Below are 26,099 nucleotides of genomic sequence, written 5' to 3' on the forward strand. Positions count from 1 at the left end.
ATACAATCCAGAAGGAATGCCAAGTTGACCTGGAGATCGGTTGCACATTGGAAGACTGAAACCAAGTCTAAGTTAATACATTGGAGTCTTGGGGAAGGGAACCCTGAGGCTTGATGAACTGTAATGCTGTCTTGAGGAGGAAGCCCTCAAGACCCTTTTCATTGTGTTGCCTTGAACTTGGGAAACGGAACCCCAAAGATTTGTGGAACTTTCTTGAACTTGGGGAAGGAGATCTGAAAATGGAAGCTAGGAGCTGGAAGCAGCTCAGACCTCTGATCACTGTTTCTTTTATTATTGACATCCCTACACATGGTTTAGCTTTAGTTGTGAGGGCAAGGATAGGTTTTAGACACAGACAGACTTTTAAGTTGAACTTTCTGACTCAGACTTTCCTTAGTTCCGTTCAGGTAGGGAAATCCCACCTCAGCATAACGCAAGTCAGGCCTTCAACCATCCTGATATTTGGTTTAATAAAACATTTTATTTTGAACCTTGAATATGTTGTATGTGTCTTGCTTCATGATGTATTCAAAAATGGTATCAGTAGTGTGATGCGGCACAATGGAAACAAGTCATGGAGCGCTTGAAAGTGACAAATTGACTAGAGCCTCTGATTCAGCACCCATTAAAATGAACCCAAATAACAACTGGGAAGAATTGACACCACCAGGAGAGTTAGCCAATAGGGTATCTAACCTTGAGAATAACTTTGAGAGTTTTTCCCAGCCAGTCGTTTTCCCAAAGGTTCGAACCTAAGTGGTTCCATTCCGGTGAGTAAAGACCACCGGACTCAGGACAGTCAGTAAAATTTGAGACCCAAACCCTTCTCAGTCCAAGGATGGGAATAACCTTTCATCCATTAGTAGCCCAGGCCATTCTTCCTATATAGAAAACAGTGGAGGGGAACGGTTGCCATCTATTCTGTCCCCAAGAAGGGGAGGTCCTGTAGAGGAGGTCCCAGACATAGCCTACACTGCAGCCCCCCATTTTGAGATGCCAGGGACTTACCCGCCGAGATGTGTGACGTATGAGGAACAAATGAACCAACAGAGAGCAATTCTAGGCCTCTGCCCGGTGCCCATCAGAAGAGCAATACCTTTTGAAGGGCCTATAACCAGACAGCCATGGGCAGCTCGGTACCCACTGAGACAACCGTACCTGCAGCTGACACGAAACAAAGACTACTTACAGGCTGTCCCCGAAGAGACCCAAAGAGCACTAATGGAGGGTAAATGGTGACAACATAAGAGCCTGAACAGACGTACAAAAAACATAAACGACGAATGAAAGTTGACACACAAGGGAGAAATGCTAAGAATAACGGTGTAATGGACATGTAAGATGAAACGATGTTAATATAAAGGAACGAAACCATGAAGGGAGATGAACACACATAAACTGACTGAAATGCCTCTAAATAGGCTTGGAACGCAATAAGCTAAGAAACGGTTCTGCTTGCAATGCTTAGTAGAAGAATAGATTGGCATGCGCCAATTATATATCTACCTCAATTAAGCACAGTACACAAATGCGACTCCATTTTGTAAAGCAGAATTAAGCCCATGCTGCAAAGGACTAACTGGGCCAAGATTCATATTCCAGCCAAAGCCAAAGGAAAGAGCGAAATCGAAACTTAGTAAGAGACAGCTCATGCCTGGGAATTCGAGGTCAACTCCAGGAAGGGAGTAGAGCGGCAACTCTGAAGAATCGTAATTTCAGAGCAGGACTGCCAGACAGTGAAGGTCGAGATAAAGAGGCCCCAGGCAGGTGGCGAGGCTGAACAAAGAATCAAAGGCCCTCATTACAACCCAGGCGTTAAGGGGTTAACGGCGCCGTAAAAAGTGTCGGCGCCGTTAAACCCTTAACGCCTGATTACGAGGTCCCTTTGCGGGTGGCACTTTAATGCCTGCTTTTAGCAGGCGTTAAAAAACCAACCCGCAAAGGGACCTAGGAGCTAATTACGGCACCGTAACTTACGGTGCCGTAATTAGAGCCTTCCCCAGTCCCATTGAGCCCTATGGGGCAAAAATGGGAATGGGGAAGGGCCATGGCGGCATGGGGAATTACCGCCCCACCAACCTGGGAATGGGGCGGTATTTCCCCATTCCACCATGGTGGACTCGTTACAACACCGGCACCAATCATGGTGCTAATAGCGCCATGGTTTAGCGCCGGGGTTGTAATGAGGGCCAAATACACTAAAAGAAGGAAAATGAAGCAGATTCATGGTGAACATACATGTGACCAGCCAAGGGCAAAGAGGTACCAACGTCTGATGTCACCCAGAACCCGAGGATGCCATAACTTTTCCTGTTAAGAAACTACAGTTTCAAAGCCATCCTCAGCCAACTAATTGACATATAGCCCTAAAGCACTGATTGATGGAAGGGAGGCAGGGTGAATCTTGGGGCACTCCGCATCTGGGTGTCCATTCTGCATGCTGCTAATTAAAATGGAGATTTATGCCTAGGGGTGTAACCCACCCAATCACAATGGACCAAATAATCAGACATCGTAGTTGTAGTGACATCTATCACAAGTGATGTAGAGGGATGGGCGTAGATGCCCACCCAATAAGAGTTATCCAATCCACACGCTCTGTTACCATATACAGATATAGCACCTATACTTAAGTTACCTTTTTCAGCCAATAGAATTGCATGTCAAACTTATGAGTTTTACACGTCAATGATGATGCGAATTTGCTATAAAAGTTACTGTCAGCATGAAGAATTTGGAAGTTGAAGCGAGACAGGCGATCGCAATACGGCTGATTTCCATTTGTTTCCACGTTTCTTGTACTTGTCATTAAACAGACTTCCCTTTGTCAAACTATTGAGTTGTCCTAATTGATTTGTGTTGGAGCAAGTGAATCCTGCACCCCATCCTCCTCAAGGTGCAGCTATCTTGTCTTACAGGTACCTGAGGGTGAGCTCTGACATATGGGCCAGTCAGAGGACGCTCTGCCCACGAGTACACTTGGTAGCGAGAGGATGGTTTCTGACCATCAACTATTGATTAACCTTTGATAAGACACCTATTGACCGCCGACACGAAGTAACTCTGGGTTTTCGGCAATATCACAAGTCCTTTGCCATCCGGCTGAGTAGACTAAGAAGCTTCCCATGGACAATGATAGTATAAGCCCATAAAACTGCATTGGGTCTGAAGGAACCTGCCTTACAGAGCATTAACCCTTCTCATTCCTACGGGCAGCCAATCAGACGAAAAGACTGGTGAGGCGGTAACAACAGAGGGGCTGGTGATCCCGAAGATCCAGAGAACCATGCGAGCGGTGAGTGAACGAAAAAGACTCAACACTTTGGGAAAAGTTTTGTAGGCATTAGAACAAGTAAGGGGAAAAGGTAACAGAGGGTGGCGGAATATAAAATAATCAGAAGTAGAGAAGACTGTATATATATAAGGGGATAATGACTTGAGAATAAGAGAAAAACACTGGTTACCCAGAGGGCACACGAGAGAAAACGCAGAGGATACCAGGAGGCACACCTGAGATAAAAAAGTAAGGATTCGCCTTGTTCCTGCGCTTTAATATAGCGGTCAGAAGAAATGTGAACTCAGAGCCCACATAATGGCGGACGATGAGACTACGGTGACGATTAAAGACGGCACTAAAGGGGTTCATTTAAACTCCATGTCGGGGTATTGATTAGAAGGCAGGTATATGTGTGTCCAGCTGGTGTCCGTATAGTCTGTCAAATGTCTGTCATGCGTGTCCTGTTATATGTTATATGTAAAATGTGAAGAACTGAATCATTGATTGTGTGAAATGAAGTCGGGTTTTACGCGATTCCGAAGCTGAGAGGGAATCGCACATGGATTGATGTTCTTGAACTAGATTAATGGTATAAAATTTTGACGAGAAAAGATCGGATTGGAGCTTGCGGTATTGGTGCTCGCTCATACTGTTGGGAGTGGTGAAAGTGCATGAAAATATTGCTGGAACCAGAGTACAAGCATGGAAGAGATAACCCCACTCGCCCATCTGTGCAAGCAATTGCCCAAGCATGCACCCAAGCTTAAGAAGTATAGTGCAGAGTGGTTTAAGGGTACCGCCCATAAAATGTTTATGCCGTGGCCACAGAACGGGTCTTATCTGAACGCCACATATACAGGTAAAAAACTAGAGAAACGTCTTGCTGTTCTAGAACTGTGGAAAATGTTCGAACAACCAAAGGAGGAAGAGCCTCCTGCAGACTGGATATTAAACGTATGCACGGAGGGCGGTGAGCCGCCTACCGCGCCACCAGCCCCACCTGAGCCAGAGATTGAGGGAAGTAAGTCAGAGGGACTCTACCCATAAAGAGAGCTTAAGGCAGCCACCCGGTATACCAACCCCGCATATGAGCCACCTACGTACAGTAGTGACGAAATCAAGGAGAAGGAGCAGGAAATTAATCTTACCTCTGTAGTCCCGAGGGATAAGGAGAGATGCGATAATGAAAGAAAGGACCAGGCACAGATTGGTGCACCTCTCGATAAAGAGAGAAAAGGAAAGAAGTGGAAAGGAAGTAAAGACAGACCGGATGAGATAGCATTCTCAAAAGCCAAATGGATGGGAGGTCAGATATTGTTGAAACTCGATGGCAAAGGAAGTGATGATGTGAGACCAAGAGAGAGGTCTGATGTGGCACAGAGAAGGGAAAAGGAAGGGGATATAAGGGATGAAAGAATAAGAGGGGAAAGATAGGCTAAGACTAGAACAACTATATCGCGAAGAGCAAGGGAAGCTGCTCAGTCGCAAACAGAATGCAGCCTATAACCAGTACAGGCAGAACCTGGAAAAACTGGAAGAAGAGAAAAGAGTAAGTGAGAAAAGGATAAAGAGGCGAAAGAATGAGGAAGTTAGAAGGGCAGATGAACGTAGAAATGAAAGAAGGGAAGAAGATTAGGTCAGATAAGAAGCGAGGAAGCGCAAAGAATTTGACGATGATATAGAACATAAGCATAGACAGAGGGCACGCGATCTCGAATATCTGAAGCGGGAAGTTAAAAAACCTAATCTTGTTGCAGAATGGGAAGATATTGAAGAATTCTTTCCTGCGTACGACTCAGTACCAGGCTCGAGTGGGGCGAATATCAAAGATGACTTCGACACCAGACGCATCGGGGAAACGATTGATAAGATATATGATGAAATGGGGTTAGAACCAGTATCCCAAGTGGAAGACGAGCACTTGGAAGGCACGCAGCTGTATGACACTGAAGACGTCACCCGAAGTAGTGGGAGCAGGAGACTGTCCCTAGGCTAGAAATCAGTAGGAACGAAGATGATGCAAGGAGTTACGTGAATTGGGAACAGTCGATGTCCGACTCAGGAGAGGATACGGAGTGCGAGACAAATGAAGAGGGGAGACGGAGTGAAAAGAAATTCCCAAGGGACAAAGGGGCAAGGTGGTCAGACGCCAGCGAGTCTGCACCAAGGGCATCGGAATCTACATCACAGTCTGACCGACACGAAGGAACACCCCATGGTCAGAGTGGGCGTGACAGCGCCTGCCTATGTAGACAGATTGAGGACATTGCCAGGTAGACGGCAATGCAGGAAGGCTACTCCAGTAATAGACAGGAGAGCCATGGGGAAGGAGAAGGAGGACTGCGTATTCCAATTCCCGCTACTAGAAAAGGGGGGACTAAGACCACAATATATTTCATGGCCACACATGGACAGAGAAAACCTGAAAAACAAGCTTCCAATGTTAACATCGGGAGCCGGGAAGTGGATACACGAGTTAGAAAAAATGACAGGGGGTTTCACGTTAGCTATATGGGACATTAAGGGTCTCCTGATCGCCATACTTGGTGATAAAGCAGACGATGTGTGGAAAAGAGCAGGGTATCCTGGTGTAACCATAATTAACACTACCCATGATGGGGCACCATTTAATAATTGTAGAGCAGCAGTGTGGAAAGCGGTATGAGTATTGTACCCAGGCACTTCCGATATGGGAGCTATAATGACTTGGAAAATAAAAGAGTCAGAGGATCCGTTGATTTAGAACCAGAATTTTCAGGACGCATGTGTGCTCGAAACGCATGAATCTTGGCCGAAATCTATCCCTTTATTGTACCATATACTGTGCCAAGGGGTGCCAGAACCGGTGCAGAAACAGCTCCAAAAATTGGTGGGAGTAGAAGCTAAACCATGGGCCGAAATACAGTTGACTATTGCACATTACTGTAGATTGTTGCAAGAAAAGAATCGAAAAAAGGAAGCAACTTGTAAGGGTGAGGAAGTGAAGCTGGTGCAAAAGAAACTCTCAAAGTATGCTCTTGAAGGAGCTATGCTGACCAGCCCAGCTGAATCAAATTTACAGCAGGCGACTAACTCGCTGCAGAACAACCAGGGAAAGTCAGATTCTACCCGAGGGGTAGGGGATTCAGAGGAAGAGGATGGCAGAGTAATCAGGGAGGGTTTCAAGGTAATCAGGGGGGTTTCCAGAATAATCAAGGAGGCCTTCAAAATGTGCAGATGGGCAACCCAGATATGTCATATGGACAGATAGCCCGACCACCGCCAGTTTGTTGGCTGTGTGGTATGACAGGGCATGTGGCACGCGCATGCAGAAACCAAGGCACGTGGCAAAATGGACAAGGAATGGGAGCAGGCACGGTGAATCCGCCTGCTATCCCGCTACAGGGCGGTGCACAAAATCAGTCAGTGCAGCAGCAAGCTCGAACATGGGGAACGCCCCACAAGGGTAATCCCAACAGGCACCACTGCAAATGTCCCAGGGAACAAACCCCGGGCGGGGAGTCAACCCTGGAAATGGAGGAAATCCACAAGTATACAGTGGACCGAACTTATACATGAAATAGGACAGCTCGCTGGGAACCCTGATGTGTTCTATCCTATCAGTGACAACAGACCCTAACAGGGAACCAAGGGTAAATGTCGTCATAGGGGGGAAAGTATATTCCTTCTTAGTTGACATGGATGCGACACGCTTGTGCATATGAGAAGGCAAGTTTTCCTTGTCTGGCCAGGCCATAGATACTCAGAGTTTCACAGGAGCTCACAGCAGAGTTCCCTTTACGGAAAATCTCCCAGTCTCTGTAGGAGAGTGCGAAATGAATGTATCATTATTATATTCACGTCAGACCCCAGTAAATATTTTGGGTCGAGACTTAATGACAAAGTTGAATATGACTATATCGTTCACAGAGGAGGGCATAGTATGCTCCACTCCAGGGATGCATTATTCTAACGTGTGTGAAATGGTCAGACCGTACTCCGGACGCATAGCCATGAGAGCTACGCATTAGAACCAGAAGTCTTCACATATGGCGTGCGTGTACTTATGGGGGGATTGCCAGGCCTTGCATATAGAACTATGAGAAGCTCTGATGAGTTCCTGTTCAGGCCAAGAATACCTATGCATGAAGAAGAGGGATAAGTATTTCCCTTGACAATACATATTGCTGCAGTACGAGGGAAAATAGCAGTGGTTGAAGGGTTTGACAACGAAGGCAGACAGTGGTGTGCAATTAACGCCATTGAAGAAGGATATTGAGTGACAGACGTCACCGATGATGATCTGTTTGAAGAACACCCTGATTTAGAAGAGACGAGCGTGGAAGTAAGTCTAACTTTCTGGGTCAGGATGAACGAACGAGAAGTACCACAGAGAATGATGTTAGCATTGATCCGTCGCACATACTTTGATGGCAATATGGCTCAGGTACCTGTCTCAGTATAGACTACAGGGCCCTATGACGTAGGCCTCCTGAAAGGGACAGGAGAAGTAAAAGTTAAACTAAAACCAGGAGCAATTTTACCAAGGGCACAACAATATCCCATGTCCAGAGAAGCGGATGAAGGGATCGCAAAGACAATTTCCGCCATGATGGATCACGGCATCCTAGTGACGTCAGAATCACCCTGTAATACAGTGATTTACCCCATCAAACAATCAAAAGGGAGGGTCGTGGCGTTTAATCCAAGATTTAAGAGCATTAAACGATATTGTTGAAGCCGAGTTCCCTATAGTCCCTAATCCATCTACGATCTTGTGTAACATACCGATCGAGGCAAAATACTTCACGGTGGTTGATTTGAAAAATGCTTTTTTTCTCAATCCCGCTGCACCGTGACTCACAAGACCTGACGTTATTCACTTTCAGACAAATGCGCCTAAAAAGTATGAGGTTGCCACAGGGGCATGTGAGTCCACGTCCATTTTCAACAAAGTCTTGCAAATGGACCTAGGCAATATTGCAGTAGACAGTGTTGTTTTGCAGGATGTGGATGACATTCTGATCTGCAGTACCACTGAAGAGCAATGTAGGCGCGATTCTATCCAGCTACTGACCATACTGGCTGAGAAAGGATATAAGGTTGACAAAAATAGGTTACAATACTGTCAACAAGAGGTGCTGTACATGGGCCAGCTAATCTCGCATGAGGGGAAAAAGGTCACCCCAGAAAGGGCTGAAGCTATCATGAACACGGCTAAGCCGCTCACAATAAAGCAAATGCAGAGCTTCCTAGGCCTGTGCAATTATGGTAGAGCATGGGTCTTCGACTACAGCTCGTATACCAAGTCCTTGCTCCAGGCCCTCAAGAAGGCCTTTGCGACGAAAGAAAAAATTGAATGGACTGAAGCAATGGAAAAGGGGTTCACAGAACTCAAAAGAGCAATTTGCGTGGCTCCAGTTCTCGGGATTCCTAATTATGCAGAGGAATTCTACCTGTTCTCGCACATGAATGGCAACGTCATGACGGAAGTACTTGCTCAAAAAACCTCGTTGGGGCACAAGCCCCTGGCGTATTACAGTGGGAATCTGGACCCAGTAATGAGAGGCCAGTTGCCATGCGAACAAAGTTTAGCTGCCGCAGCGTTCGCCATAGAGAAAGTGACAACCATTGTAATGGGATGTTCCATGACGTTATACGTCGAGCACTCATTATTTGCCATATTAGAGAAACCAAAGGGTACATTGACATCTCAAAGGGCTTCTGCCTATGAAGTGATTATATCTAATCCATCGATCAAAATAGTTCGATGTAAGACAGTTAAGCCAGCCACATACATAGCTGAGCCAGTCACTGAAGGCGAGTAAATACATGACTGCGCAAACTACGAAGAATTCTATGATGAAATTCCCAGGGTGAAAGTAAATGCCCTGGCGGGTGGTGTGATCATTTTCATTGACGGTTCTTCAAGAATCGACCAAGAAGACGGATAAAGATATACAAGTGTGGCCGTAATAAAACATATTGCAACCGGAGAATTCCAAGTACTCGTCAGTGCACGAATACCATCTCATTATTCAGCGCAGGCTGCAGAGCCATTGGCATTGATACTCGCCATTGAGAGTCACGCAGACCAGGAAGTAATGGTGTACAGTGACTCCGCCTACGTGACGTCCACAGTGCACGCACGGTTAGCATGCTGGAAAAGGAGGGGCTACCTCCGAGCAGACGGCACGCCAGTGCAACACGCAGCCCTGTTGGACAGGCTAATAAAGGCACTGCAGCTCCCAGTGGGCATAGCGGTCGTGAAATGCGCCGCCCATACTCGCGGGACAGATTTTGTGTCACTCGGAAACCATGCAGCAGACACGGAAGCCAAGCGTGTGGCATCCAAGAGTGAAACGATCATGGAAGTAGAAGTGGCACGCACCCATGAAAGAATGATGGTAGCTCGAGCCACACCAGAGGCCTATAGTAATATGGGACAGACTCAACTGATGGAACTGCAAGGAGAGGCACCACAGGACGAAAAGAACCTGTGGAAGCTACGAGGGTGTTCTTTAAACTCCTTGGACGGATTGTGTTGGCAAGACAGCACTGGTAAACCAGTAATGCCTATAGCCCTGCTAAAGATAGCATTGGAGCAACTACATTATCCAGTACACTTATCCAAATAAAATCTTGCTGCAACGATCGCAGAAGACTGGTTTATACCGAATTTAGCAGAGCATGTTGCATTCTTCATGGTGAACTGCAAAGTCTGCCAGCAATTCACCGCTGGGCACACATTAAAAGTAGTGAGAGGGGTCATCCCGCGGCCAAATGGGCCTTTTCAACACTTACATATCAACTACATTGACATGATTCAAGTATGTAACGGGTACAGGTACTTAATTGTAGTGGTGTGTCCATTCTCTAGATGGATAGAAGCAGGTCCCTGTACACACCCAGACTCAACCTGTGCTGCCAAATTCCTGGTGAGGGAAGTGTTCCCTAGATGGGGGGTGTGTGAAGTGATGAGGTCAGATAATGGAGCTCATTTTGTTAACACAGTCTTCGAACAGATCAGCTTGTTTCTTGGTATAAAGCACAAGTTCTCGTCAGCGTATTCTCCAGAGGGAAATGGCATATGCAAGAGGCTCAACGGCTTGTTAAAGGAAAGGCTAGCCAAGTTGAAGATTACTCTAAAGAAGGGATGGCTGCACTGTCTACCACTGGCATTGTATGCTCTTCAGAACAAACCAGGCTCCGACCATCATCTTACGCCGCATGAGATAGTCACGGGAAGGAGAATGAGGACCCCTCTTACCCCTAGAGATAGAGCTAGATGTGATGCCCAGTCCACCCGAGAAGTCCTGGGAACCGAATTATCAGAGTATCTGAACTGCATAACATCAAGCATTCTTATCATTACAGACCAAGTACAGTGACAACGAAAAGGGTGCAGCACAACACCAGACCCAGCAGGAGGTGCTGAAACAAACACAGCCAAGGTCTATGTGCGCCAATCATCTTCCCTGGTGATGCAGTCCTGGTGAGAAACCACACAAGGAAAACGTGGGACAAGCCAAGACTCAACGGCCCGTTCATCGTAGAAGACTGCACTCCCTCAGCCGTCAAGCTGCAAGGCAGGAAAGCTTGGATCTTCCTAAATGACATTAAACCCTATATTGGCAGGATCCCTCTAGCTGCACCCCACCGCGAAGAACCTACAGACAACGGGGAAGAACCTCAGCACGTGCAGACGAGAGCCATGACGAGGAAGAAGACGCATGAGCAGGAAAATCAAGACAAAGAACCCGTTTGCAAGCTCTGGCTTAAACTGTACAGTTCCTCTAAGCAAAAGGGTGATAAGGACATAATGAACACTCTATGCATCTCAGTTGTAGGGTGATGAAGATAATTGCACATCTAAGCCACAATACGTTTAATGACTCAAACATTTTGAAACAAGCAACACTTAAGCATTATTGGAAAGCAAGACTCTGATTGACTGTGAGCGAAAGACTTTTCTGGTTATAAGCAAAACGGTGTCCTGAAACAACCAACACCAAGACTTTGTTGTGCAAGAACTTATGGTATCTCCCAGCAGAAATCTCACATGCGATGTACTCACCTACTTCCAGCTAGTGGTAATATTGTACCCGTCACTTGTAGGAAGAGTCACCAGAGTCACAGACTTTATTCAAGACGCTGCGAACAAGAAAGTAATCTGGCAACTACTGACTGTCATCGCGGAAGCCTTCGTGGAATTACCCGAACACAGTGATAAGGACACAAATGCTTCCACCACAGGTAATCATTGATGAACTCACTTATACGATTTTCTTTCCCATCATAGAGGAGTGCCCAGCACTGATCGGGAGAACCACAGACACACTCAGCTATATTAGAGACCCAAGAAACACTGAACATGTAAACCAGCTGTGGACCAAGCTCAATTATGTAGTGGCAATCCACGCTGCAGGAAAGTGCAAAGACTGTTCACGTCAAAAGAAAGGCCTGTGACCCAGAACCCAGCCAAGCAAGACAAATGTCCCTGTCACCCGTGGACAGCTGACTGGCACACAATGTCCTGTTTCGTCTAGTCACTGACTATCCAGAAATGGTGGGATGACCTGCAGAGGTTGACGTCATCACTTTCCTAAGAGATCCAGCTAACACTGCACACGTGGGAACACTCCTCCATGGTATCATGCTCCAGGTGGAGCTGTCCAACGTTCAGTGAGAATATCTTCAGAGATTCCAGTGAAACCTTCCACCGAGGGACAGAGACACCTTTCTTCATCGTTCCGCCGAAGGACAGATCGAGAGAGCAGAGACATTTTTTATTTTTATTTTTATTTTTTAATTTTCTATTTTTATTTTTTCTAGTTTTATTTTTCTGACCCTGATTTAAAGTGATTGCTAATTCCTTCAATTTACATTGAGTAGAACCCAGCATGTCTTCGGACTAAAGCAAATTCGGGGGGTGGACTGGGAATTGACCTATTTTGAATATGCTCTATGAATGTGACTCACCAAAGGGGCTAGTCTAATCTTTTTCCATAGTCTAGCAAGGGAACTGCATCCCCTAACTAGAGACAATTGTCACCCACAAGAAGGGGGACACCTACGAAGCACAAGACACTTTATGTTACAAATTTTCTGAAAGACAATAATGAAGTAAATGGAAAAGAATAGAACTTTGTAGAACTTCAACAATTGGTATGATTGAAAAGGGGGCCCAAAACAGTAACCTAGTCCTCCCACAGACAGAGGGGCGCCCCCACTTCCCTGGAAGAAAATGCTGCAAATTGTCATATTGAACGATAATGTGCATATGTATAATGATTATTATTGTATGTCTGTCACTAACAATCAGAACTGCATTTTTTATTGGTGCACGAAGCGTTCCAATTTCAGTGCACCCACCAGATAATGTACGTACATATCCCACGAAGGCGCCCAGACCATATATAATCATTCCGGTTCTAAGAAAATCTGATGGTATGGTAAACAAACTAAAATTGAATGTAATTAGCAGTGATTCACACACACTTGAGGTAACGAATGAAGAGAAAAGCTGGAGACAGGGTCAGCACGGAATGAATGAAAATATAGCACTGAACACTACACGCAGACATACACTGAATGCACACGAACAAGGACAAGTGTCAATGGCTGTAGAACCCCAAACGAGGGCAACAGACATTACGAGACTGCCCTCGAAACAACCAGTCCCTGGAAATAATAAAGGTGACCGAGAAGAAGCAAAAGAAAGACCAACTAAAGAAGATATTGCAAAAGCTCTCAAGCAGACAGAAGCGGCAACAAGAGAATTCACCACAAAGACACAAATACTGGTAGATCATTTATTTCCATTTATAGCCGAAGCAAAGAAACTACACGAGGAGCTGAAAGATAAAACTACAGAGACTAGAGTGACAAGCATGCCTGAGAATCCTCCAGCAAGAAGAAGTCACTCAGACACGTTTAGAGATGTAGTTATGGCAGACTACAAAAAGACACTAAGAAACAAGAGAAACCCATATGAAGATAACAATAAACTAAATGATTACCTGGACAGCACAGCACCAACACATGAAAGAGGTTGGAAGAAGGAAAGCTTAAGGAGAATGCTATGTCTGTGCACTTCTACCATACAGCATGTGAAAATCCAAGATCTTCGTGGCTGTAGAAATTGATGTCCCGACAGCACACTGTTTGTCACACGTAGCAATGTGCAACACCAGAGGACAGTTCATGGGAAGAAATGCCTCACTGATATGGGCAACAGAAACAGCATACCCTGATGAAGATGACTATATCCAAGACATTAAGACAAGAAACAGAGCACACACCAGGAATCACGTGATTCGGTATGCAAAGCAAGATGCACAATAAGCAGGAACAAGATGGGAGATAAACCCGTGAAAGAACGTCCAAGGAAAAACTACAAAAGAAGGGCCAATTTGGAAAAATAAAGGCCAGATGCCGATTTGGGGAACAGAGCTTTCTCCAGACGGATGGGAAGCAGGAGTAGTGATATGCCGAGCATGGATGGTCCTTGGAGCCTGCAAGGAAGCAATAGAAAACTCACAAAAACTGTGCAAACCTCTATGGCCAAAGTTGGTGAAGTTACTAACATGGGTCGAAGACAGAGGAGGACCCCTGCAGATAGTGCCACTGGAAAGCCTGAAATTGTGCTTCAGGAACAATGGCACGAGAAAGATGGGAGAGAATCAGAACTGCGGACGGATCTTTGAAGCTCCAGGTATGACTCACGGAACCGCAGTAATTATGGATCATTACTGGGCGTGTGGATGCAAAGCATACATAAGGTTGCCGAAAAACTGAGGAGGCATATGCACGATAGTGAACGTCCACATTCCAGCACTAGTGATCCCAAAAAGTGACTTGAGCATTGACAGCTTCCCAAAGGCAGATGCTCACATGAGGAAGAGGAGGTCTGTGGAACTGGTATCCCGAATGAAGAGAGAGAATTGCTTTTCTGCCAAATCAGAAGAAGCATTTCATGCAATGCAATACCATATGAACACAGGCTGTTCAGCATCACCTCAACAGTATTCACAACACTGCTCTTGCCACACATCCAAGTTGGAGTAAATTTGAAATGGTTGCAGATAACCAGATGGGAGTTATTGCAGACTATCAACACCACCATAAAAGGATTCAATGCAATCAAAGAAGGATTAAGAGCAATCCGATTGATGACCCTCCAGAACAGATATGTACTCGACATGATCACTGCAATGGATGGAGGTGTTTGCACAAAAATTGGAGAATCATGTTGCACATTTATACCTTCGCATGATGAAGAAAATTGAACCTTAACAGAAGGAATAAGTATGCTGACAAACCTACAGAACCAGATGATCAGTGAAACTGACGAAGTAGACGATGACAGCTGGTTTGGAACACTATTTTCATGGGTCCCACAATGGATGTCAGACATATTCAAGTTTCTGGGAGCCCTGCTATTGATGTTACTACTAGGATTTTGTGTTATCAAGATAATCATTACAAAATGCCAGAAAAGTGCGAAGAAAGCCATTGGGATGAAGATCATGGTTGACGTCAAACCAGGATGGAAGCAGAGAGACCTAACAGATGAAGAAATAAGAGATTTCGTGAAGGCCAGCAAATTTGCACGAGAAGGAACACAGTTTGCATACCCCAGAAAACAAAGAAGGTATGAAGGGAAATGGATCTATTGCAGCCCAAATGGGCGATGCCAGCGAATGACCTGGAACAAAGATGAACATGTAAAAACAGCAGGGAGTTTGAAAGGAGTGATAAAGATATGGACTCCAAAGATGCACACATTCACACCATCTTGTACAAACCCTGAAGACGATGAACAAGATACAGAAAAACCAAGGAAAATTAATGCAAAGGAGGAAGCAGAAGTGGTCAATGAACCGACCCGAGGGGGGAGTGTAGGGGAGTTCCCAGACATAGCCTACACCGCAGCCCCCCATTTCGAGATGCCAGGGACTTACCCACCGAGATATGTGACGTATGAGGAACAAATGAACCAACAGAGAGCAATCCTAGGCCTTTGCCCGGTGCCCATCAGAAGAGCAATACCTGTTGAAGTGCCTATAACCAGACAGCCATGGGCAGCTCGGTACCCACTGAGACAACCGTACCAGCAGCTGACACGAAACGAAGACTACTTACAGGCTGTCCCTGAAGAGACCCAAAGAGCCCTAATGGAGGGTAAATGGTGACGATTTAAGAGCCTGAACAGACGTACAAATAAACATAAACGACGAATGAAAGTTGACACACAATGGAGAAATGCTAAGAATAACGATGTAATGGACATGTAAGAAGAAACAATGTTAATATAAAGAAACGTAACCATGAACACACATAAACTGACTGAAATGCCTGTAAATAGGCTTGGAACGCAAGAAGCTAAGAGAACGGTTCTGCTTGCAATGCTTAGTAGAAGAATAGAGCAGCATGTGCCAATTATATATCTACCTCAATTAAGCACAGTACACATGTGCGACTCCATTTTGTAAAGCAGAATTAAGCCCATGCTGCAAAGGACTAACTGGGCCAAGACTCATGTTCCAGCCAAAACCAAATGAAAAAGCGAAATCGAAACTGAGTAAGAGGCAGCTCATGTCTGGGAATTCGAGGTCAACTACAGGAAGGGAGGAGAGCGGCAACTCTGAAGAAACGTAACTTCAAAGCATGACTGCCAGCCAGTGAAGGTCGAGATAAAGAGGCCCCAGGCAGGTGGCGAGGCTGAACAAAGAATTAAATACACTAAAAGAAGGAAAATGAAGCAGATTCACGGTGAACAGACACGTGACCAGCCAAGGGCAAAGAGGTACCAATGACTGATGTCACTCAGAACCCAAGGATGCCACATCTTTTCCTGATAAGAAGCTACAGTTTCGAGGCCATCCTCAGCCAACTAATTGACACATAGTCCTGGGCGCTGTTGGATCGTTCTGTGTATCTTACTGAATTACTAAACTACGTATTACGTTTGACCACAACTCTTGGCTGATGTCCTCATAAAAGGAACCGTCCGCGCGCACCAGCATGCACGCACCGAGCAAGTCCCGTCAAGTCCCTCTTCGGGACTTAGCCTCGGAGTCGCAGACGAAGCGAGGGGGACTGCTTGGCGTGCTCAGTGCTGCAGACGGATGGCGAAGTTTCTTAAGTCAGGAATGCCTAGGGGTTTGCTTCCGGCATTTCTGCCCGTTGCAAGAAGTAGCGAGGGTTATAATGATAAGAAGCGCTTTTTAAATCGCACATCCACACCAAAGGGAGTGTGTAAAGTTGCATCTGGACAAGCGGCATTAAGCAAATGCAGGGATATTAGGACATTTTGTAAAGAGACCATCCCTGCATCAAACTTTCCACGGATGAACAATGCGGCGAGTCCGCGCATGAATACAATGACCAACCCTTCTTTGAATGAAAAGCTGCCTGTTGTGAGTCAAAAAAGAGAAACAGCTATTGATAATCAATTACAATGTGACGGCCAGCAAGTGCCAAACAATCAAATATCGTGTTGCCAGCCACGGGTTGTAATGACTATTATGAATACCTCAATAACGGATAATAGCCTTTTGAATTCAGTGCCGTGCACGGCCGCAGTTGAAGCGGCAAAGGTGTTAGCCAAATGTAAGGAATCTGATGATGTAATAATTAATTTGAATTCGTCTAACGCTGGTTTCTCTCCACAGTTGTTATCAAATAATTTATCTAGATCACCTGTAATGTTTACTAGCAGTGAAACTGAGTATTCGAGCATAAATGTATCATCTTGTGTACCAACGCCGAGGAAAACTTGTGCGCCGTCTGTATTTCCATTTGATGAAGTACCAATTTGTTCTCCAAAAGTAACATTCCCGGTTCTAAATATATCGGCTGTAAAAACCGACACAAAATACAGAAACACATAATGTGGTGCCTAGTAGCTACGCATTAATGGAAAATGCGTTAAAGGCCACTCAGTTTTCCTTGTCGGTCTTGCTTAAATTATATGACACGCTTCTGAAAAGGTTTTTAAGCAAACCACACAAATTGACCATCTATTAGTATGGCAAAAGAAAGCTATGCATAAATTGCAACATAAATGTGCAATCTCAGGTCCCATTGCTCAAATTCCTAACACACCAATAATAGATACGAACATGAAGCCTGCGGTGCAGCGACCATCATTGGTGGTTTGCTTGGTGCAGGCAGCAGGGGTCTCTGTGTTCAACCCGGTGCCCCAAATTAATAATATTATTGGGGAGGTTGTTAAAACGGACGACCCACATAAAGCTGGTAATCGGGGGGAGGAGTCTATTGTGAGTAAAGGAAATGCAGTTAGTTCTGTACAGGAAATGGCAATGAAGTCAGAGCAAGTTGCAAACACGGTCTTCTCAAAACCAGCTAAAAAAGAAATGGTAGTAAATTGACTAATGTCCCTGCTACCAAGCTTTCCAAAAATCAACCAATGAATAAAAACAAACAAGGTGCGAACATACGCACTTTTATTAAGAACTTAAAAACACCAATTCCTAATGCAATTACAACTGCCCAAGCGATCTCTAAGAAATATCAAATGTTTTACGGTGCCAAGACTAATAGAACTGTAGGTGGTCTATCAAAGACAGCTTTAGCGTATGCCCCTTTAGATGAACTTGTTGACGAGGTTACTTTACAGACCTCGCAGACAGGTGATAACACGGGAAAACTATCGTCGGAGATGACATTGAAAGCCCGGCAATCCAATGTTGCTAATGTGGCTTTGAAAACTAGACAGTTTCATTGTCAGGAAATAAGGAAAGCTGTGGACGAATACATGAGTTGCCAATCTGCTATTAAGATGGACATCCAACCTTCCGCCCTTGTGAATACTAATGCCAAAAGTGTCAGTTTTAAACAACAAATGGTGGAAGGAAAGGATACATCGCCTGAAGTAATGGTTAAGTCTGCAATGCCAAGCAATACAGAAATGAATAGTGTTAATATGAATGGCAGTATGTTACCAAGACAGGCAGACACACGAAGGGTAGACTATGCTACAAGCACAAATATGCAAGCAGTAGTGTGCCCGGTATCATCACAGAGCGATGTAATGTCGCAGATTATACCTGAAATTTTACAGATAATTCAAACCGCCATGGGCTCCCATGTAACACCATGTGTCCAACACGTGCCTGCACCAATCCCTTCGAACTCCAACAAGAGACCGCTGGCTAACTTCTCTCTGAGGTTAGCTTGTAATGTGTCCCCTGCAGTGCAGTATGATTTGAATAGGAGAGTGATTCTAGACATCTTTTCTGATATTGCACGTTTGGAGGATATTGATTCTACGGACTTGGTTTTGGTAGAATTTCCTGAAAAAGGCAACCTTCAGTGTGTACGATTATGGTTTAATTCGAGGCTGGTGCAAAATACTATTTGGCTCACAAAGAATGAGTTGTTTTTGCTGGGGTTTACACTTACAAATGAAAAAACAGTGAAAGATGTGTCAAAAATGAAAGCTCAATATCAAACAAATGCGCATGGTCCCATTAATTCCATACTTAAAAAGAATGCCTCCCAGTTGAAACCAACTAATTGTATTTGCAATCGATCAACAAACAGATCCTAACTAGCTCAACCTGTCGTAGAACAAAATATTGCACTTCTAAGCTGGAACACAAGGGGCTTTTCTTATTTGATCAATAATGACAATAGCAATTTGACACAATTCAATATATTAATGCTACAAGAAACATGGTTAAGATCAGTCAGGGACAATTATGATCTCTTTTTGAACCCAGCAACTAAGGCTACGCAGGGGAGACCGACTTCTAGTTTGTTGATTGCGATTAAACTGGGTGATGGTATTAGTGCACAGCCATGGGCAATGCCTAATGAATTTCTGCAATTGATAAAATTTAAAGTTAATAATGAATATTACGGTTTGATAAATGTGTACTGGAATCCAGTAGGAATATCGGATGGGCTCTTCATTAAATCTCTTGGTGACTTATGTAGCCTTATTGCACTGGATTCAGATGTAACACGAATAATAATTGCTGGAGATTTTAATTTGGATTGTACAATTGAACAGCCTGCTGTAAGTAATCCTCGTTTGGAAAAATGGGCAGCTTCTGTGTGATTAAATGGAGCATTCTCGACCAATATTCCGCCTCATCCAACTTGGCTACATGGTAATAGTGTTTCAACAATTGACTACATTTATGTGAACACTTATCTGTTTCAAAGTATTACTAAATTTAGTATTTTGGAGAATACATATAGTGATCACATTCAACTGACAAGGCAATGGCAATCTACTGGTGTATTATCGATGGAAAAAGTTAATTGATGGAGTGAGAATCTTATGGTAAACAACAATGGTAATCGGCTATGATGGTCAGAGAAATCCTTGACATTGTTAAAAGATCAGCTGTCCTCTTACGACAGGTCAGGGCCAATTGATTTGCAGCTCTTCTATTCTGACATGTTACAACTTTGTCAGGGTGGTGGAGCGGCCAAAGGTGCCAGAGGTTGAACCCTAAGTTACACGTTTATGATCTTGCTAGAAGAGAGAAAAAGACCGACTACCGTCGGCAAATGAAAGCACCCTATAAATTGACATCTAAAGAGAGAGTAATTGCAGTGGCTCATATTAAAACAAGATATAAAAATTGGTTAAGATCAACTAGAATCTGTAGTCTACAGCAGGATGGTGAACACATGATGTCCGTAGTACAGTCAAAAAATCTTGGCATGACGTGATCCTTGCTTAATAAGTCAACACACCTATCGCAGGACATTATACAAGCAAATAATGTCACGGAACAAGCGTGGACTACCCACTTTTATGAGCGTTTTACTGCACCTCAGAGCACTGTAATACATCTTCCTAATGCTTTGTGACCTTTCCATCAAAAGTTTGATTTGGATGATGTACGCTTCTATATAAATAAAATAAGTAAATCAGGGGCGTGTGGTCCTGACAGATTATCTAGTAGGACTCTTAAGAAACATCCTGAGTTATGGTCCATGATACTCTTTCAAATATTTACGATAATTAATATAACTCAAAAATTGCCAATATCCTGGACACTTGCGATAATAGTCCTAATTTATAAAAATAATAGTTATTATAATAGTTAATTTATAAAAAGCGTGACCGGTCGTCCCCACTGAGTTACAGACCAATCACGCTATTGGACGCCCCAGGAAAAATCTTCGCTAAACTGGTGCTGCAGCATTTTAGAGAATGTACGTCCTCCAATGGGCTGCACGACCCTTTTCAAACGGGCTTCGTTCCTGGCTTGGTCACGGCTCCAAATCTGATGGTATTGAACATGAAATCAAAATATGCAGTAAAAAATCAAGTGTTTTATATATGTTATATAGATTTTTGTCCTGCATTCGATTCTATTGATCGGAATATTTTGTACTGTAAACGCACACAACATAAATGTCCTCCCTCATTACTCTCTCTAATTATGCGATTTCATAGCAACACCACTGTCCAATTAAGGTTAACATTGGCAGGAAAACTTACTGCTAAAATAGAAACTTCTCGAGGGGTTAAGCAGGGATGTATTTTGGCTTCATCAATTTTCAATTTTTTTTTGCTTGATCTTGCTGTTGAGTTACGATCGGTTCAGTGTGATCCACCCAAATTAGGGAAGCACAAAATCTCACATTTACTTTATGCTGACAACCTTATTCTTCCATCTCAAACACAATCAGGATTGCAGCGGCTTCTTAATAAGCTGAATGATTATGTGTTAAGTAATAATTTGGTCATTAATTTGATTAAAACTCAAATCATGGTGTGTCTGCCTCATAGTAACTCGAAATCTAAAGAATATAAGTAGAAATTACAAGATAGGTGTCTCTCTAAGGTTTCACAGTACAAATACCTGGGTTCAAGAATTGCAGTGTTTGCATCCAATAAAACAAATGAATTGGATAGAGTTAATGAACTTCAAACGCTAATATGTCAAGCGAAATTCTCAAAGGTAAATATGGGAAGTTTACTTTGAACCATATTATGACCTTTTACCAGCAAAAGGTCATCCCAATTTTATTGTATGGAACTGATTGTCTTTTGCCTGTGAATACTAACTGGTCAAAACTAGAATCTCGCTTCTGGAAAGAGCTATTGATGTTACCTAGATCTGTACCGCTGTCACTTATTAGGCACGAATTAGGTCTGTTGTCCCTTGAAGTTCAAAATAACTGGAAAATGGCTGCATTATTGAGAAAAAAGCATTCTAGGCTTAAAAGTGAGTAACCTCTTGGGAATAATGGCTGAACATCTGTTAGCGAGCGATCAATTATTCACTAAAGAGTGGTGTGAACATATATTGCATGCCTTAGCTGATGCATCCATAACCCTTTATCTCTTGTTGAAGAATCCTGAGCGCGCTAAGGTCAAATCATACCAACAGGATTGGATAATAAACCGAAATTTGTGCTTTGGTTATATTGACTTCAAGTCAAATCCATTTATATAAATGTCCAAATCCTCAGTTGCGGAAGCTATATTTAAGGTTTAGGTTGAACCTTTGACCAACTCGCGATATTCTGGTAAGAAGGCGAGTCATTGTAAAAGAGTTATTTTACTGTCGTTTTTGTGAAAATGTAACCATAAAAGAAAATTTAGAGCATTGCTTAACTGTGTGTCCGAAGTTATCAAATCTAAGGAGTATACATTTTAAAAAAGAATTGGTAGATTTATATAGTAACATGGAACCTGAGATGGTCTGGCTCAATTTATTTAACAATACCAAGTTAATAGTTTGCATAGCGATTATTCATTTTAAGTTGGCCATTTTTCCTGATGTGCTACATTTTTATTGATGTTTGTTTTGTAATGATTTTGTGATGTGAACTGATGAATTTGTGATGTAAATTATGTCAAATTGATTTATATGATGATGTTATGTTTAAATAATTTGAAAGGATGATTTTATTATCCAATACAATTTTTTTTTTTTAAAAGCACTGATTGATGGAAGGGAGGCAGGGTGAATCTTGGGGCACTCTGCATCTGGGTGTCCATTCTGCATGCTGCTAATTAAAGTGGAGATTTATGCCTAGGGGTGTAACCCACCCAATCACAATGGACCAAATAATCTAGGGTCCTGTAGTTTGTAGAGCCAATCAGACGTCGTAGTTGTAGTGACGTCTATCACAAGTGATGTAGAGGGATGGGTGTAGACACCCACCCGATAAGAGTTATCCAATCCACATGCTCTGTTACCATATCCAGATGTAGCACCTATACTTAAGTTACCTTTTCCAACCAATAGAATTGCATGTCAAACTTATGAGTTTTACATGTCAATGATGACGTGAATTTGCGATAAAAGTTAGTGTCAGCATGAACAATTTGGAAGTTGAAGCGAGACAGGCGATCACAATACTGCTGATTTCCATTTGTTTCCCCATTTCTTGTACTTGTCATTAAACGGACTTCCCTTTGCCAAACAATTGAGTTGTCCTAATTGATTTGTGTTGGAGTAAGTGAATCCTGCACCCCATCATCCTCAAGGTGCAGCTATCTTGTCTTGCAGGTACCTGAGGGTGAGCTCTGACCTATGGGCCCGTCAGAGGACGCTCCGCCCTCGAGTACAGTCCCAACTACAGAGAAGATCATCATTTCCTTAGACCTCTGGGCAGAACTGCCCTCTAACATGGTTAGGTGTGTTATGCCAGGCAGAGCAAAAGATTAGAAGATATTGCCTCTCCTCTCACGTGGAGATAGACTAGATTTTATATAATTGAATTTTCCCCCCAACCCAATTAAATTCCAAAGGGGTGACTCAATGGGATACCTGGTCTACGAAGCTATAGGGGAACACCTACACTAGGCAAACCCAGAAAACATTTGGGAAATCCCAAAAGTAGAAAGAATGAGAGATGCAGATAGGAATTACACTTTTAAGGAAAACAACAATTTTCCTAATTCCTTAACATTAAAGGGAAAGCCCACTCCCCTTACAGTAGGCAATGAATATGTCACCACCTTACCTGCCGACCTTTAAATTGGTGAGTCAAAAGGGGAAGTTCAACCCACTTCTCATCATTTGGCTGTGAAACCTATGAACGAGGAACTTCCAACCTTAGTACCACCCCAAGGCTTAGGCATCCCCAATGAATCCATCAATGAAAATCCAGATGCGGTAAGCCCAGTAGGAGAGAAGGAAATAAAGGGATATCCTCCTTTGAATCCTCCTGTCCATTGGAAATCAAAGAAGATTGGGCGCTTTCCACGTCAGATGAAAAACTATGTAGGAAAATTGGTGATTCCATTGTCTTTTAAATAGGATGGATTCCTTGTCTTTATCATCTAAGAAGAAACAAATTAGGGAAGAGAGAATCAAACCTTTTGTTGCCAATGTCCTCTAAGCCCAATCTTGAGATGTGTTCACAGAAGGAGAAGACATGGGAGATTTCCCTTTTGACAAAGAAGAACCAATACCATCTGCTCTAATGGTACCCTTCAATAACCCGTTAGAACTAGAATTATTTGAAGGTTCTGAAGGAGCGGGAGTGCTCCTTCACCAGCATCATTAGATGTTGAGAACTCCTGTTATTACGGCAGGGAAGTTAACCACCTAAATGAACCATATCCTTTAGACCTCCAAATGCTTTCCAGTTATCAAGATTTGGAAATTTTAGGAAGATCAGGTTTAGATAATCTCGTGATAGGAGCTGGGAATGGAAAACTTCCATCCTCTCTACTCCTGTCTCCTACCCAAAAGCAAAGATGCTTCTCTTGTAAAGGGTTGTGACACGTGGCAAGATATTGTCTGTTACATTTAATTGATTTCCCCAACACACCATATTTAAGAGAACCCAGTCAGGATAAACAAAGACAGAATTAACTGAACCATCCTATTCCAGTATTCTTTACACCCAATGTAGTATTGTAAAAACAAATTGTGAAGGGAACCCTAAAGTAAGACCCTCCGAAAAAGAAAAGAAGTAACAATAAGAAACAACCTGACATATTCTTATACATAGGAAATAAAATCTCCTATCAAGTCCCTGTTACGTTATTAGGGAGATCGCCCTGGGCCCACCTAGATAGTGGGAGCGAGAGGTGTGTCCTTCTAGTGGAACTACTTCCACAAAAATGGGGGAGAATGGGTGAAATGAAGGTTGGCTGTGTACATGGCCGTATTGAAAACTACCCACAAGTCCAAATGCCCATCACCATCTTGGGTACAGAATGATATCTTGTAGTGGCGGTAATTCCCAATTTACCAACCCAGCTACTCCTGGAGACTAATTTGCCCCAATTCGATGAATGGATTTCACAAGTGGCCCAGATAAAATGAAAAACCATTAGGGCTAGACTTCCCCACCCGAAGAAACCGGAAACCTCCCAATTCTGAAAAGAGAACCAATGGGGAAGAAAGTACTATTTTCTCAGGGGTGGACCCAGTACACCACAGAGAAGAATCCAAGCCAAGAGTTATGCAGGGTTTCTTGGAACTTAATCCAACTGCTTCACAGTGGAGCAACGAAAGGGCAGAGAGCAAGGTAACGTGGGTTTTCCCACCTAGTTTCCCTGCGAAGCATTCTGGTTCAACCCACATAGGGGAAGGGTATGTGTGATACCTGAGGGTATCCTCACAATTACTCCTCTAGAATCCTCTTAGGTGGCTAGGAAAAGGCCATTGCGTTAGATCCTGACAATGGGGGTGGAAAAGCGAGGGAAGATTGCCTGGGTGGAGGGTCCTGGGGATTTGGGATAGGGTACCCACAGGTGAGACATGGTACCCCCCTTTCCTTATGAAGACCAATCTAAACCATCACCAGCCTTTATGGCCTACTGTAAGACATCTCCGCTCATTGTTCCCCATTCAATCTGCTACAGTTCTGGGACAAGGAAGAGGTAAATAGGAGTAGTGAACACCACTAGTTATTTTCACCACTCTGGTGCTGAGACGAAGAAGACTGCACAAGAGTACCATTGGGGAACTCAGGCATGTCACACAAATAGGCTGCGTACAGGTCAGGCAATTGAACTCACTGACCCACACCTGTGGACCCTTAATATTCCTAGGGAGTATAAGAGGTGGGCTGCATAACCAAGAGAGGTACCTGTGTGCGAGCAAGTGATGGAGCTGGCTGGAGAGAAGCAGGTCAGAGTCAGGATTGGGAGCCGTGTGAGTCTGGAGAAGGAGAGAGATGCCCCTGACCAAGTGCGGGCCATGAGAGGGTCTGAATATCCAGCTGAGCTCCAGTTGATGATAGCAACAGTGGGAAGCAGCGCTCCGTCCAAAGCCCACAGCCACTGGGTTAAGCGGGAGGCAAAGGTCGTGGATCCAGGAGGATTGAACAAGATGGACTGCCGAAGCTGCAGAGAGCGGTTGCGCACAACCGGTGAGTGTAATACAGGGAACACTCTGTCCAGAGTGCCCGGCTAATGCTGACATGTATTCTGAGAATGCAGAGGGAACTGAAATAATTAATCTGTGAATCCCAGGCAATCTGTAAGCAAATTGAACACTTTTGAAAATCAAGCAAGTAATTAACACTTCAAATGAGATGTTAAGCAAATATTGAATATCATACTGAATGAAACATTGTGGGCAAAGCTATGAGCTAATGAAAGTTAAATGGGAAAGTGCCCATTTAAATGCAAGCATACAAAATAAAAGCGCAAGTGTGAAAAAGCCTGACAGCAAGGTTAGGAATAAATAAGACCACCACAAAGTGAACTTTATGAATTAATACAATGTTGTAAGGCCATAGACTGGCAGAGGTTGTGTGGCACATTATGGCAAAGCCAAGAGGCTGACCGGGAGAAGCCAAAATAGTGTGAACCTGCACATAAAGCCAAGGGGCTGACAAGGAGAAGCTAAGTGAACGTGAATCTGCACACAGC

This window comes from Ambystoma mexicanum, chromosome 8, assembly GCF_040938575.1.
Source record: "Ambystoma mexicanum isolate Mex_15411 chromosome 8, UKY_AmexF1_1, whole genome shotgun sequence".
Taxonomy (NCBI): Eukaryota; Metazoa; Chordata; class Amphibia; order Caudata; family Ambystomatidae; genus Ambystoma; species Ambystoma mexicanum.